The sequence below is a fragment of the Dendropsophus ebraccatus genome, chromosome 5 (assembly GCF_027789765.1).
Source record: "Dendropsophus ebraccatus isolate aDenEbr1 chromosome 5, aDenEbr1.pat, whole genome shotgun sequence".
NCBI lineage: Eukaryota > Metazoa > Chordata > Amphibia > Anura > Hylidae > Dendropsophus > Dendropsophus ebraccatus.
In genome coordinates, this window is record NC_091458.1 from 90,152,937 (window position 1) to 90,169,613 (window position 16,677).

At 47.0% G+C, this 16,677-nt stretch overlaps 1 protein-coding gene across 4 annotated transcripts in view; it reads left to right on the plus strand.

Annotated features, from left to right (window-relative positions):
- The first annotated feature begins 13,601 nt into the window (after positions 1-13,601).
- FARP1 (FERM, ARH/RhoGEF and pleckstrin domain protein 1) overlaps positions 13,602-16,677 on the plus strand; it is a 145,914-nt gene continuing 142,838 nt past the window's right edge. For 2 of the 4 annotated variants that reach the window (XM_069970695.1, XM_069970696.1), the window contains exon 1: positions 13,604-13,945. The gene's annotated coding sequence lies outside the window, so the exon portion shown is untranslated. Of the gene's footprint in view, positions 13,946-16,677 lie in introns of all 4 variants that reach the window. The other 2 variants (XM_069970694.1, XM_069970692.1) reach the window with 2 other exon arrangements.

Here is a 16,677-nt window from a genome sequence, read left to right on the forward strand (position 1 = left end):
ACTCAACAATGCAGCTTATTGGGAAATGTGCAAGGCCATTTTGGACGATAATCGTTTGGTGTAAAAGCACTTGTTAAAAGACCATGATCAGCAGCCGCCTGCTGGTCTCTTCTATGGCCCACCCATCTAAAGATCGTCCAGGCTGCTCCCTGCTTAATGTGGGTGGGTGGGTGTGATAGCACAGACAGCAAGTGGGGTACAAGGGGCAAGCAAGTGCTGACATGACGTGTTAACTTTCATTGTAATGCTGTACAGATCAATTTCCAGCAACCACTTACCACCACAGATATAAGAAGTCTATTTGGCCAATAATCGTCTTGTGTAATAGAAGGCAACGATGAGCCGACATGGACGATGTCGGCTGATCATTGCAGTTGTTTTAACATGTTGAAAGACAAACGTCTAATATAGTAGCGATCTGCTGCTGTTGCTTCGTGGAATAGGAGTGGCAGCATCAGACCACTGCTATCCGTTATGGGCAGCAGGGATGATCTAGCGATCACCCGGGCAGCTCCCCCCTGTACTCGCCCACTCTCTGCCACCGTGAGTAATAGCTCGAGCAGCGAGTGTGGAATGCTCACTTGGCCCGTGGTATAGGGGCCTTTAGTTTTAGGCCTAGTGGACAAAATAAAAGGTGCAAGAGTCCTGGATTATTTTAGAATATAAATAGTAATATAAAAAAACAATCAAAAGTGAATAAAAAAAAATATGAACATATCTATGTGATTAAAACAATGTCATTTTCATTGACAAATTTACTTTAAATGTACTGGAGAACCACTCACTGTTGGCTGCATAGTTTGTCTGATGCCTTTGTGTTTGCAGTTGTCAGAACTGTTCTGCAGGCTCAACATGTTTTCCAGGGCTCCCTAAGGCGACATCCAACTTCTGCAGACGCAGGGGAATCAAATGCCCGGTGTGTGGGTTCCGAGAGTGTTGCCGAAACTGAAAGGATTGACAGGTCTGTTGAACTCTAGTTAGAATGGAGAATGTCTTCCTATCTGAACTTTAATAGCAGAGAGGGGTGAATTCAGATTTCAGTAGAATATTGGAAAATCTTTGTTACAGCCCCCACTACTGCCAATATTTCTAAGGCATAATTTACTTGTTTCATGCACGAACCAGACTTTGGAATTCCTGGCATCATAATTCATTGTAACACCATAAGCTCAAAAACAGTTTAAAGTGACTACCCCTTTGTGCATTCTGACATCTCTAAACAGGTGTAAAGGGTAAATATAGCGTTTTTCATACCTTATTTCATATCCTACGTCATGGTGTTTGTTCAAGTAAAAAGTGTCCTTTTATCAACTGCAGATTGTATAAAGTTGGCCCCGCCCCCTTGACACCCATTGGTTAGCCGACGTAAAGGGGGTGGGGTCTAGACCTTTCGGACAGTCTGTTCCAATGGTCGGTGAGGGTGCGGGGCCAACTCTGGCGTTGTGGGCGGGGCTAAGTGGCGCTAATTCCACGAGGCCCCGCCCACTTAACACAATCTGCAGTTGATAAAAGATCACTTTTTACTGGAACAAGCACCATGGCGTATGATAATAAAATAAGGTATGAAAAACGCTAAATTTACCCTTTACACCTGTGTAGAGATGGCAGAATGCAAAAAGGAGGTGACCGTGTCAATTTAAAGCTCTGTGCCACTGTACTGACGCAGCTGTAATGAATGATGATGCCAGGCGTTCCGAAGTGTGGTCCATGCATGTTACGTGTGAATGTAGCCTAAGTTTAAAGGGGAACTCTGGATAAGAAAAACTTGTTTTCTATTTACATTAACAGTTATATAGATGTGTCTATATAATGTATTACCGTTCTGCCACACTCGCAGCTGATTGAAATCCTGGAAGTGAAAAAAAATGGCCCCTATGCGAATTCACATGGTTTCCTGCTCCCACTGCTCTCCCACCTTAGAAGACAAATCTTCCATGCCTCTGTCTCACATTGTGCATGTTTGCTGAGATCAGGCTGATGATGCAGACAGGGGGCAGGGCGTGATGTCACAGGAGGCTTGGCTGGATCCCCCAAGTTATTCACTATCTCTGACCGGCCAGAAGCAAGTGCTGCACTGATTTTACTGATTGTGATGGGTGGGGGACTGTGATGATCAGCTGAGGGTAAGCATTGCATTCTGGGAACTGCTCAACCAGGAAGGGCAAACACAATAAACAACAAACCCCCCCCCCCCCCCCCCCCAAACAAATGGATTTTTGGTAGTTTCAAAACTGGGATAGACAGGTAAGTAATGCTTTATGCTTCTGCTGAAGTTTTTTTTTTTTTTTACCTCTACCTGGAGTTCCCCTTAAAGGAACTATAGTTTTCAGGGTACTTTTCTCCTCTTATAAGGTGGCAGGTATAAGTGATCAGTCTCTTAAACCTGTGTTCCTACCTTCTAGGCTGTGTACAGTGTGAAGAGCTTATTGTAGTCAGCATATATCAAGAAGCCTGATGTGCCTTAGCCTTCCCTCCCCCCATACAGTGACACATTTATTAATAATTTCTGAAGATAGCTGCATCCCTGTATGCAATTCAGGATAAGTTATCATGACAGTCTGTTTATTCCTCGAGCAACACCTGCACCATATCCTCTGCCACCTTAACACCACCTGGCAGGCATACGTTCTCTGATGGCTCAATACGCTCTCCACCCCCTACTTACCTCATATAGCTAAGTCAGATAAATTAGTGCCGGCCCACTCCCTTAGTGCACTGACAATCCTCTCACTCCCGCAGCATACAGTTGTCAACCCAGTCCTGGCCAACTCCTGTGAATCTGCTATCCGTCTACATCAGAGGCTCTGTAACCTGATATATTGTGATGTGCATGGATAGCAGCTTGCTGGGACTTGTAGTTCTACACAATATATCAAGTTACAGATCTGTATAACTACAGGTCCCAGCAATCTGTCCACATCAAATCAGGTCACAGAGCTTCTATTGTGCAGGGATAGCAGTTCTACAGAAGCTCTGTACATGATATATTGTATAAAACTACAGGTCCGAGCAAGCTGCTATCCGTCCACATCAGAATATATCAGGTTAGAGAGCTTCTGTAGAACTACAGCAATCATGGAGATGCATGATAGGAAATTTAGTTTCCTGGCTGCCGCCATCTTGGGTATAGATTGGCTTTTAGAAAAACTTTAAAGTGACTCTGTACCCACAATCTGACCCCCAAACCGCTTGTACCATCTGCTAGCTGCTTTTAATCCAAGATCTGTCCTGGGGTCCGTTCGGCAGGTGATTCAGTTATTGTCATAAAAACAACTATTTTTTAATATGTTATTACTTACAGAAAGTTAGACAAATTTCTAATGTACATTAATTATGGGAAATGCACATATAGGGCTATTTCCCTTAATTTAGTAGATCAGGGAGACTTCAGATTCTCTAAAAAAAAGATGTCACGAACCGGGGGTGTAATTACAATGGATTGCCTGCAGGGGCGCACTATATATAGAAGTCAATGAGTACCATTGACTTCTATATATAGTGCGCCCCTGCTGGACACTCCATTGAAATTACAATGGATGTGTATGTACATGTAATATACAGTGATTTTGATTGAATACATTTATGGAATACTTTGGGGAGCAAGTGTCCTTGCTCCCCGAAGTATTCCATAAATGTAATCAATCAATACATAACAGTAAGCACGCCGCTACCGAACGCCCGCCGAACCGCCGCTCTGGACTACACTCAACTACTACTCTCATCAGAGAGAGTAGTAGCTGGGTTCTATCGCCGCCGCCGCTGATGCTGCTGCTGATGGGCGCAGGGGGAGCCGCTCATCACTCTGCAGCAGCTATCATCCCCCTCCGCTCCCCAGGCCAAACTTTACATGTGATCGCTGACTCCCCGTCCGGCGCTGCTTTCCGATCACACGTGCCGGCTCCCGGTGCTTCCTGGTGTCTCCGGCCGGCACCTGTGATCTGAGAGCGGCGCCGGGTGGGGAGTCGGCCATCAAATGTAAAGTTTGGCCGGAGGAGGAGGGGGGAGTGGAGGGGGATCATAGCTGCTGCAGAATGATGAGCAGCTCCCCCTGCGCCCATCAGCGGCGGCGGCGATAGAACCCAGCTACTACTCTCTCTGATGAGAGTAGTAGTTGAGTGTAGTCCAGAGCAGCGGTTCGGCGGACGGGGAGTCAGCAATCACATGTAAAGTTTGGCCGGAGGGGGATGATAGCTGCTGCAGAGTGATGAGCGGCTCCACCTGCGCCCATCAGCATCAGTGGCAGCGATAGAACCCAGCTACTACTCTCTCTGATGAGAATAGTAGTTGAGTGTAGTCCACTTGCTCCTCAAAGTATTCCATAAATGTATTCAATCAAAAACACTGTATATTACATGTACATACACATCCATTGTAATTTCAATGGAGTGTCCAGCAGGGGCGCACTATATACAGAAGTCAATGAGTACCATTGACTTCTATATATAGTGCGCCCCTGCTGGACACTCCATTGTAATTACACCCCCATGACGTCATCTTTTTTTTTTTTAGAGAATCTGAAGTCTCCCTGATCTACTAAATTAACCCCTTAAGGACCGGGCCTGAAATGGCCTTAAGGACTGGAGCAAATTTTATGAATATGATCTGTGTCACTTTATTCATTAATAACTTCGGGATGCTTTTACCTATCCGGCTAATTCTGAGATTGTTTTCTCGTGACATATTGTACTTCACATTTCTTGTAAATTGGAGTTGATACTTATAACGAATCTTTATGAAAAAAAAAAATATGAAAAATTGTGAAAAAATGCATTTTCCCAACTTTAAAACTTTTCTGCTTATACAGAAAATGGTTATACCACATAAATTATATATTAAATAGTATTAGCAACATGTCTACTTTATGTTGGCGGCATTTATTAAACTATATTTCATTTTTTTTTAGACAATAGAAAGCGTAAAACATTAGCAGCAAATTTCAAATTTTCAGTAAAATTTCAAAATCAGATATTTTTAGGGACCTGTTCAGGTTTAAAGTGTATTTGAGGGGCCTGTATGTTAGAAAGCCCCACGAAGCACCCCATTTCAGAAACTGCACCCCCAAACTCTGCAAAAGCATATCCAGAAAGTGTTTTAACCCTTTAGGGGAGTTATAGAAATAAAAGCTAAGTGTGTAAGAAATGTGAAAATTTTAATTTTCTGTGCAGATTTTATTGTAATCCAATATTTTTCATAATTATAAACCTACTACCAGAGAAATGCACCCCAATATTGATTGCCCCGTTTCAGCAGTTTATAGAAATACCCCATATGTGGCCCTATTGCGCTATTTGACGCAACCACAAGCCTCAGATATAAAGGAGGGCCTAGTGAATTTCAATGGCTCCGTTATATTTGGTCATTTCTGACTGTACCACTTCAGGTTGGCAGAGGCTCTGGGGTGCCAAAACCTAACAAAACACCCCTAAAGGGACACCATTTAGAAAACTACACCCCTCAAGGAATGTAACAAGGGGTGCGGTGAGCATCTGGACCCCACAGGTGCTTCACAGATTTTCCGAACAATATGGCGTGAAAAAAGACAAAAGTATTTTTTACACTAAAACGTTCTAGCCTTCAATTTTTCACAAAGGGATAAAAGGGAAAAAAAACCACAAAACATGTAGCGCAGTTTCTCCCGAGTACGGAAATACCCCACATGTGGACATAAAGCGCAGGACGAGCCTCCAAAGGGGAGGAGCACCAATTGGCTTTTGGAAGCTGGATTTCACTGGAATGGATTTCAAGGGCCACATCGCATTTACAGAGCCCTCGTGCTGCCAAGACACTGGAAACCCCCCACAAGTGACCCCATTCTGGAAACTACACCCCTTAAGAAATCTAACAAGGGGTGCAATGAGGATATAGACCCCTTGATGACTGGCACATTGGTGCCGTGAAAGTGAAAAAATGAAAACTTTAACTTTCACGTCACATTTTTCCACGTTTGTGCCCGTCACCAGCGGGGTCCATATGCTCACTGCACCCCTTGTTACATTCCTTAAGCATATGGACCCCACTGGTGACAGGCAAAAATGTGACGTGAAAGCGAAAATTTTCATTTTTTCACTTTCACGGCACAAATGTGGCCGTCATCAAGGGGTCCATATCCTCACTGCACCCCTTGTTAGATTCCTTGAGAGGTGTAGTTTCCAGAATGGGGTCACTTATGGGGGGTTTCCAGTGTCTTGGCAGCACGAGGGCTCTGTAAATGCGACATGGCGTTTATCATCCATTCTGGCCAAATCCAACCTCCAAAATCCAAATGGCGCTCCTTCCCTTCGGAGGCTTGCCCTGCGCCCACATGGCGCTTTATGTCCACATGTGGGGTATTTACGGACTCGGGAGAAATTGCTCTACACATTTTTTTTTTTTTTCTCTTTTAACCCCTTGTGAAAATGATAAATTCAAGGCTAGACCAACATTATAGTGTAAAAAATGTAATATTTCATTTTCACGCCACATTGTTCCACATTTGTGCCCGTCACCAGTGGGGTCCATATGCTCACTACACCCCTTGTTACATTCCTTGAGGGGTGTAGTTTCCATAACGCGGTCACTTGTGGGGGGTTTCAACTGTCTTGGCAACACAGGGGCCTTTTGAAATGCAACATGGCCCCTAGAAATCCATTCCAGCCAAATCCAGCCTCAAAAAACCAAATGACGCTCCTTCCCTTTGGAGGCTTACCCTGCACCCGCATGGCGCTTTATGTCCACATGTGGGGTATTTCCATACTCAGGGGAAATTGCTCTACACATTTTGTGTTTGTTTTTTTTATCTTTTAGCCCTTTGTGAAAATGAAAAAATCAAGACAAGATCAATGATTTAGAGTAAAAAAATTTTTAAAAAAATTACACTAAATGTTGGTCTAGCCTTGATTTCTTTCCATTTCCACAAGGGGTTAAAAAAGAAAACTAAACTCAAAACGTGTAGGGTAATTTCCCCTGAGTACGAAAATACCCCACATGTGGACATAATGTGCCATATGGGTACAGGGCAAGGCTGGAATGGAGGATGGAGGCCATGTCGCAATTACAAAGCTCCTGTGCTGCCAGGATAGTAGAAACCCCCCACAAGTGACCCCATTCTGGAAACTACACCCCATAAGGAATCTAACAAGGGGGGCAGTGAGCATATGGACCCCACTGGTAACAGGCATATATGTAGAACATGTGCCGAGAAAATAAAAAATACAATTTTTTTCATTTTCACGTCCCAAATGTGGCCGTCACCAGGGGGCCATATCCCTGCTGCCCCCCTTGTTAGATTCCTTATGGGTTGTAGTTTCCAGAATGGGGTCACTTGTGGGGGGTTTCTACTGTCGTGGCCGCACAGAGGCTTTGTAATTGCATCATGGCATCCTCTAATGGGAATGGCGGCCATACCTACTTAGCTGGGGAAAAGGGACCATTCTAATTTATTTGGGAGTATTAGGCCAATTATTAGTTTATAAGGTTGAAAATGATAGGTGTCCATCAAATTCAACCTGTGTTGATCCAGAGGAAGGCAAAAAACCCTCGTAAGGCAGACGACAGTAGCCTCATCACTGGGAAAAAATTCCTTCCTGACTCCATAATGGCGATCAGAATAATCCCTGGATCAACATGACCCCTGAAATAGGAATAAGGAACAGAATTTAGGTAATGTAGAACTCTGATGACGTGTGGTGCGCCTTGAAGCGATCCAGTATGCAGAGGCCGGGGTGATCAGGACAGGTGTCACACTGGAAAATGGTGTCCTTCCTGATCCCCCTGTTACGCCACACTCTGCACTTCTTCTGGGGTCTCCTGTTTTCCAGTGTGGGGGACGTCACCTGGAAAATGTTGTCCTGGTGCGATACGGGGTCCTTCATATCCAGAAGCGCTGGGTCCGCTCCATGGCTGCTAAATATTAGGGCTCTATTACTGCTTCTGATATGTTCGGATCGTGCCGCAAGCTACAGTAGCTCAGGCAGCGAGGGACCGGAAGAGGGGGTGCTGGTATAAAAGTTATCCCCGTACAGGTGGTAACCTTTATCCAGCAGTGGGAAGATCAGTTCCCCAACGATCTCCCCACTAACTCCGAGGATGGGGGGGGGGGCTGGATTCGGGTGTCCCCTCCTTCATACACTCTAAGGGTACATGCACACTGCGGAATGGCGAAGGATAACCCTTTGTGCATTCCGCAGCTAGCACCCACCGGCAGACTGATGCAGGCGCGCGTCTCCGTCCGTGTCATAGACTCCATTCTATGCACGGGCGGATTCTGCTCTCCGTCCAATGTGTTCATTCTTTGGACGGACGATGGAATCCGCCCATGCATAGCATGGAGTCTAGGACACGGGTGGAAACACACGCCTGCATCAGTCCGCCGGCGGGTGCCTGCTGCGGAATGCACAAAGGGTTATTCTTCGCCATTCCGCAGTGTGCACATACCCTAAATCTGTAAGTGTACCCTGAGGTACTCTCACAGAGTTTGTAGAATTTCACGCCATACCGTCATCTCTTATTGGGACGGTACTGGCAGAAAAGACGTGTCTGGGGGGCAGCGTACGCTACGCTACTCCCAGACACGTCACTGGATGATGAGGATGAATGGAGGAAAGAAGGATCCCCCCATTCATCCTCACTGGCTGTTTCGGTTTTGGAGGCAATAATAGCGTATGCGTCCGACACCGAAAACGCCCTGGGGGCCATTTTTATATAGGGATTGGTATATGGGGTATGTAGTGGTGTAGTGTAAAACTTTACTCAATGTAGTGTAATGTAGTGTTTTTTACGTTTTTTTTTTTTTAACATTCAGTATATAAAAAAAACCTACGCCAAAAATGGTGTTGCTGATAAATGCCGCACTTATGTGCAGCACTTATCAGCAGACCGTGGCAGTAGGATATAGAAAAAAAGCCCTACGCCAAAAAGGAGGAGTTGCTGATTAGCAGTGCACTTACGTGCGATGCAGATCAACGCTCAGCGGCGTAAGGGTGCGGAAAATACAAAAAAAAAAAATTTGAAAAAAAAAACAAAAAACCTTTACTACCCACTGAACATCCCTATAGCTGCTAAGTGTATTACACGTTTCAGCCGCTAGAGGGCAGCAGAGCGCCGAAAAAAAGTCGAGGATATCCGAGGGGCCGACAGAAAAGGCCGAAGACCCGAACGGAAGAAGATGACGTCACGGAACCAGGAAGACACCGATCTGGACCCCGGGATCCGGTGAGTATGGCCAAATACCTGCTCTGGACCCCTCAGCTAGGTAGAGCAGGTAGTTATTACTTTTGGGGACTTTGATCGCCGTGATCGGTCGGCCGGTCACGGCGATCGGTACGTGGAACCGTGGCCACCATCACTTTTAACAGTAATGGCGGTCGGTGCCGTCCTTGGACAGCACCGACCACCATTATTTTCCAGGTCATCGATGGCCCGAAAAGGTTCCCATCGCCGCTATTGGCTGATCTGAACTGATCAGCCAATAGCAGCGATCGTCGGCATGGGGGGTTAACAACCCCCCATACCGACAGGGAGAGATGGCCTGCAGTGTATTTCTGCAGGCCACCTCTCCCGATCGCATGCGGCCGGTCCGAGGCGCCCTCTGAAAGGACCTGCGTACCGGTACGTCATGGGTCCTTAAGTGACAGTGATCCATGACGTACCGGTACATCATGGTTCCTTAAGAGGTTAAAGGGGTACTCCGGGCAAAATTTATTTTTAATATATTATTACAAAAGAAAAGTTATACAAATCGCTAATATACACTAATTATGGGAAATGCACATATGGTGCTATTTTCCCTCAACTTAGGAGATCAGGCAGGCTCACTTCCTGTAAAAAAAGGAGACGTCACGTCTCAAGGGCCGGGTCCAGCAGGGGGCGCATGTATGCATCTATGTAGATGTATCTCCCTCTCTGTGCTGGCTGAGACTGACCCCGCTGTGGAGGCCCCTCCCCACAACTAGCTCACCCTTCCGCCCGGTCAGCGTTCCCCCAACTAGCTCTAAGCCCACCCATCCTGTGCAGGAGCGCTCACCTGCCGCACGTTCCTGGCAGTGTGAGCGCTCCTGTGCCTCCCCATCCAGCTGCCCGGTCCCTTGCAGGAGTGCTCACCCGCCGCTTGTTCCTGGCCGGGTGAGCGCTCCTGTACCTGCCCATCCAGCCGCCAGTGCTCTGATCCGCCCGGTCCCTTGCAGGAGCGCTCACCTGCCGCCCGGTCGCGGTGCTGTGAGCGTTCCTGCACCTCCGTATGCATCAACCTGTCCCCTCTCAGATACCCATAGCGCAGGAGCGGGCGTCCGGGTAAGCGCAGAGGCGAAGCGAGGACAGCCTCTGTGCCCCACTGTGCCTCAGCGCTCACCCGGACGCCCGCTCCTGCGCTGTGGGTATCTGAGAGGGGACAGGTTGATGCATACGGAGGTGCAGAAACGCTCACAGCACCCCGACCGGGCAGCAGGTGAGCGCTCCTGCAAGGGACCGGGTGGATCAGAGCATGGGCGGCTGGATGGGCAGGTACAGGAGCACTCATCCTGCCAGGAACGAGCGGCGGGTGAGCGCTCCTGCACACGACGGGTGGGCTCAGAGCTAGTTGGGGGAACGCTGACCGGGCGGCAGGGTGAGCTAGTTGTGGGGAGGGGCCTCCACAGCGGGGTCAGTCTCAGCCAGCACAGAGAGGGAGATACATCTATATAGATGCATACATGCGCCCCTGCTGGACCCGGCACTTGAGACGTGACGTCACCTTTTTTTTACAGGAAGTGAGCCTGTCTGATCTCCTAAGTTGAGGGAAAATAGCACCATATGTGCATTTCCCATAATTAGTGTATATTAGGGATTTGTATAACTTTTTTTTTGTAATAACATATTAAAAATAAATTTTGGCCGGAGTACCTCTTTAAGGGAAATAGTCCTATATGTGCATTTCCCATAATTAATGTACATTAGAAATTTGTCTAACTTTCCGTAAGTAATAACATATTAAAAAATAGTTTTGGCCGGAGTTGTCCTTTAACGATCCAGCCCATGTTTATTATACACACAGGTGAGGAATAGGAAGCAATCTGCCTGGAGCATTCCTAATGATGGGGAGGGTGGGGAGGAAGGACAGAGAGGTTGTGCCAGCCTAATGCATATACAAATGTAAGCCTCGGCTGTTAGACACAGCGCTGCAGGATTAAAAGTTGTTTTTTATGACAATAACTGCATCACCTGCCGAACGGACCCCAGGACAGATCTTGGATTAAAAGCAGCTAGGTACAAGTGGTTGGGGGGGGGGGTCAGATAGTGGGTACAGTCTCGCTTTAAATTAAACCCATTGCATATTATGTCCACACTGAGTAATATAGGCGGAATTCCTATATTGTCTCTATGGGATGTCTTTCGCTCCTTCTCTCCCGCCGTGCTCTGCTCAAAGAATTGACTTGACAAGCAGAAGCCCGGAAGCCATCCCATAGAGACACTGTGTGACTCTAAAGCTCTGCTGCGGAATTGGGCCTGTTTTACTCATTGTGAATAGGCCCCAACCCAATAATTTCTATGGTGCTATTCATACATCCTGTAAATTTGCGGATCCGCAATGCAAAAAAATAGGCCAGGATGTTATGTGGGCCTCAGTTGTGGTACAGACACTCCAGTAGAAGTCTAGGGGAAAGTGCAAAAGTTACGGAAAATCATCCGCAATTGTGGATCCACATTTTTGTGATACCACCAAGCTCATTTTTGCCTTCCTTTTTTTTTTTTTTTTTTTTTTTTTTTTTTTTTAATTCCACCTTTGGGTTATGTTCGCACACAGTATTTTGCAACCAAAACCAGGAGTGGATTGAAAATACAGAAAGGCTATGTTCATGCTGAATTATAGTGGATGGCCACCATTTTATGGCAAATAATGGTCGTTATTTCAAAACAACGGCCATTGTTTTAAAATAATAGCTATTGCAACAGTGGTGGCCATCCACTCATGGATTTGGTTGCAAAATACAGACCAAAAATGCTGCGGATGTGCAAACTATAGAGCACACTACTGGATCATTTTTTTTGGATTGTGGATAAAAATTTGCAGATCACGAATTTCACCCTTGAAAACATACTGAGGTGTGAATGATGCCTTTATAACACCGTGTTGCACAGTACAGGCTGTACTCGGTCTTGTAGTACAGCACAGATTACACACGGCCCGCCGGGGGCAGATTAACTTTACCATAGGCCCCCGGCTGTTCACCAAACCTGTGCCCCCCATCCCACTGTAACTATGGCAGCACTAGTGTAGTGTTCATAGTACATCATAGATAGTACCATGATGAATAGATTTTTGTAAAAAAAAAATAGTGGTAAAAAAAAAAAAAAAAAGCAGCGATTTTTTTTTTTTTTTTTTTTGAAAATCATGGCAGAACTGTAGCCAGGAGATATTATACCACTGAAAGTATAAGGCTGCATTCACACGTTCTGGGAAGTTGTCCGTGCTCACGGAAATTTTACAGCCCATTGCTTTCTATTGGGCTATTCAGATGTTCCGTGATCCGTTCCGTTAAAAAATAGGACATGTCATTACTCGGAACGGATGCACGGAAAGGATTCCCCATAGAAATCAATGAGATCCGTGTTTTTCACGGATGTACACGAATGTGACATCCGTGTTCATCCGTGAAAAACACGGATGTGATGTAATCAATGTAATTTAAAATGCTTTAACACAGATCCATGAAAAAAACGGACACGGATGCAAAACGGATGAAAAACTGACTGTTTTGCACGGATCACGGAGGTAGCTGCCGGACCACAATCACGGACCGGGAAAAACACTGAACATGTGAATGTAGCCTTAGGATGTCACATGCGTGTACATCCATGAAAAACATGGATCTCATTGATTTCTATGGGGAATCCTTTCCGTGCATCCGTTCCGAGTAATGACATGTCCTATGTTTTAACGGAACGGATCACGGATCCGTGAAATCACGGAAGGTCTGAATAGCCCAACAGAAAGCAATGGGCTGTAAAATTGTATGTGCACACGGATCCGTGAGCACGGACAACTTCCCGGAACTTGTGAATGCAGCCTAAGTACCGCCCGAAACAGACCTATTATAAGGCTGCGTGCACCCGCGGCGTATTCCGTCGCTCGTCTCCGCACACGGCGGCGCGCATTTCCGCTGGTGCCATAGACACTGTTCTGTGCACGGGCGGATTGCGCGTTCCGTCGAAACAATTGACATGTCAATTCTTTCGACGGAACGTGGAATCCGCCCGTGCATGTCAATTCTTTCGACGGAACGCGGAATCCGCCTGTGCACAGAACAGTGTCTATGGCACGGGCGGAAATGCGCGCCGCCGCATGCGGAGACGAGCGACGGAATACGCCGCGGGTTATAAGCGGCAATTCCGTAGTGTGCACGCAGCCTAATACGGATTACACACGGCCCGGCCCCGGTTATACGGGCCGGATTACACACGGCCCGGCCCCGGTTATACGGCACGGATTACACACGTCTCCTTGTAGAGTCCCATCCAGCGCCTCACACACCGCTCTGTCGCGCAGCAGGAGCCAGGCGCAGCCGCTAGAGGGAGCTGTGGCCCGCGCACTAGCCTTGTCCCTGTGCTCCAGCCACACAGCACACGTCGGTCTCCCCTCCCAGGGGCATGCAGGGGAGGGGGGAGACGGCTGGCTCGGTGTGGATGTGAGAGGACAGGAGGAGGGGAAAGCTGCTGCTGGTGCTCGGCTCATCTTCCCGCTCCCTGGTCAGAGGGAGGCAGCAGCGCTCGTCTACACCCCTCCTCCAGGGACAGCAGGCTGTGGAAATCCTGTTTGCAAAGCTGTTCGTACAATGGCGACCCTGAAGCAGTTCCCATCCCTGTGTGTCCCCGGCGCTGCCGTCCTGTAATGGTCACGGCCCCCATAACTAGTGGATTACTGAGAGCTGAGAGACGGCCGAGACTGAGAGGAGAGCGGCTGCCGCACAGTGTGCACAGGATCCTGCGGGCAGAGGTGAGGGGGCAGCATAAAGGGCTCCGGCGGGGGCAGCTGAGGGCACAGGGTGACAGGGGAGGGGGCAGGAAGGAGCCTGCAGGAGCCCCACCATCCTGCCTCAATAAGCCTGCTGTATGGAGAATGAAAGGAGCATTCATCCGTCTGGGGGCAGAGCTCTGCCATGTGTCCTGCTATCACCGCCCAGACTGGAGGGGAACAAAGATGTGGGCACCAGGAGGCCCACCTGAGCCCATACACCTGGATCTAGAACACAGGCTTCTAGATCAGGGACAATGTGGCTGCAGGAATTCCTTAGGACTGTTACAAGAACCCCCTCCCCCAGTCCTTGTACACACATCATCTGCTAGAATAACAGGAATATGAACAATCCCTTTAACTTGTGGAAGTGCACAATGGTTCTCAGCACACATGGCGGCCCCCAGTCCATGCCCTATGCCCACTGCTGTATGGAAAGCAGAAGGTGTCATATAGGGGCTGGTGGCCACCTATAGGGCTCTGATGTGTCACCGGGCTTATCGCTATGCCGGAAGAGCTGCCAAGTGGCTGTGATCTCTGCTCTTCTATTGGAAGGTAGTGGTGAAAACCCTGGTGTCACACCGAGGCATTGTGAGCGGATTATTGCCCATTGCTGTCAGCAGTAAATGTGGGGAGCGCTGACAGTAAGGGGGGTGGTGGGTTCATCCTTTGGTGCTCATTGTACAGAACCATAAAGGTCTATTTGAAATGCTTTGTATGTAAAAATACTAAGTTATGTATGCTGCATGGCCATAGAATCTGCCACACACCTCTTCATACAACATTAAATAGACCAAAATAAATTAATAGACATTAAATCTCTATTACAGGTGGTTATAGCTTTGGGATCCACGTATAATATGGTCAGCTCTCCTCTGTGTATGGAGATACAGGACTCGCATTCGTGGAACCCCATTGATCTAATATTAATTATATATAAATCTGTATCAGTTATTTGTGAACCCCCCAATCCTATAGCCTATACATTGAGGTTCATACATTTATAGGAAAGGTTATTAGAAGATAGCCTACTGATCTAGGGACAGAGTTAGGGCCCTATTCCACCGGACGATTATCGTTTACATAATCGTTAACGATTAACGATCTCAACCGATATTGCGAAAGACCTGAAAACGTTCACTTATTTCCATGGAACGATAATCGTTACTTATGATCGTAATTGCGATTGTTTTTTTGCTATTTATTCGCTATTGCGTTCGTATCTATTGCGAACGACTGAACGATGTCTTATTCAATGCAAACAATTTGCGAACGTTTTGCGAACGAGCAACAATAAAAATGGGTCAAGGTCTTAAGCCCGTATTCCACGGGTCGTTGGAGGAGCAAACGAGCGCTGTCAGCGCTCGTTTGCTCCTCGTTCGCCGCTCACTGACGCTGCTATTCAACGCGGCGTCAGCGAGCGGCTGAGTGCGGGAGGGGGCGGCGGAGAGCTGCGGGGGGGCTGCCCGGGGGATCGCTAGATCGTCCGGGCAGCCCATAGGATACAGCAGCATCTGCTGCCGATGCTCCTATTCAACGGAGTGACGGCAGCAGATCGCTGCTATATCAGTCGCTTGTTTTTCAACATGTTCAAAAACAAGCGACTGCAACGATCAGCCGACATGAACGATGTCGGCTGATCGTTGCACTCTATTCCACGGAACGATTATCGTCCGTAGCGGTCGATATCGTCCGAAAACGAACGATAATCGTTCCGTGGAATAGGGCCTTTATAAAGCGATCAACGATTTCTCATTCGGTCGTTAATCGTTAACTACATTTCAACCGAACGATTATCGTTTAGATTCGAACGATTTAACGATAATCTGAACGATAATCGTCTGGTGGAATAGGGCCCTAAGGTTTTTTCGGAAAACAAGTCCTCAATGAACAGACGTCAACATAGCAAGAGGTGTGGGTATTGTCTGCTGTGGCTGATAGAAGGGGTCTCTATGGGGGATCCCCCCCCCACACACACACACACACTGTAACGTATACATTAGGTCATGTGAAGGGGTAGCCCCTTTTAATGTAAACCCTACTTCCAACCATATAATATGTTTGCACATTTATTTTAGGCTGGGTCCTGGAATCAAAAATTTACCACAATAAATATTTCAATGAACCATTCAGTATTAAGCGTTTTACCTTTTTGTAACAAAGGGTTCAGACCTTGATAGGAAAATGTTCACACTCATGTGTCTGGGCCAGTGTAGTGGTAGAACCGACACGCCGGATGCCAGGAACAACCCCACTGATAACAGTAGGATCAGTTCTGTCGTCAGTTTACCATGCCAGAGGGAGACTTTGCAGATGGACGCATGTATGGAAAGCGGTGCTATAGTGCTATCAGACCCAGGGATAGATGTTTATACCTGTATGTTACCTGTATGTTTGTACCTATATGTTTCATAATTGCGGTTGACACGCCTAGGTGATAGTACCCACTCAGGCTGCAGAATTCTTCCATGTGGTTATATAGAGCTGGTTTTTTTTTTTTTTGTAAATGTGAAAACCTTGAGCTCCAGTCCGGTTGTCTGCATTATCCCATCCTTTTTCCGTTTACATAGCTGAATCATTGTAGATGGGAAGTTCTGCAACTTTCTAGTGTTCTTTGTTCTTCATTTCCTTGTCACTTCAAGTTTTCTACTTGCTGTAGATGAATGGAAACTTTACTGTTGTCACACGTGTACAGTTGTATGTAGTCTAGCCAA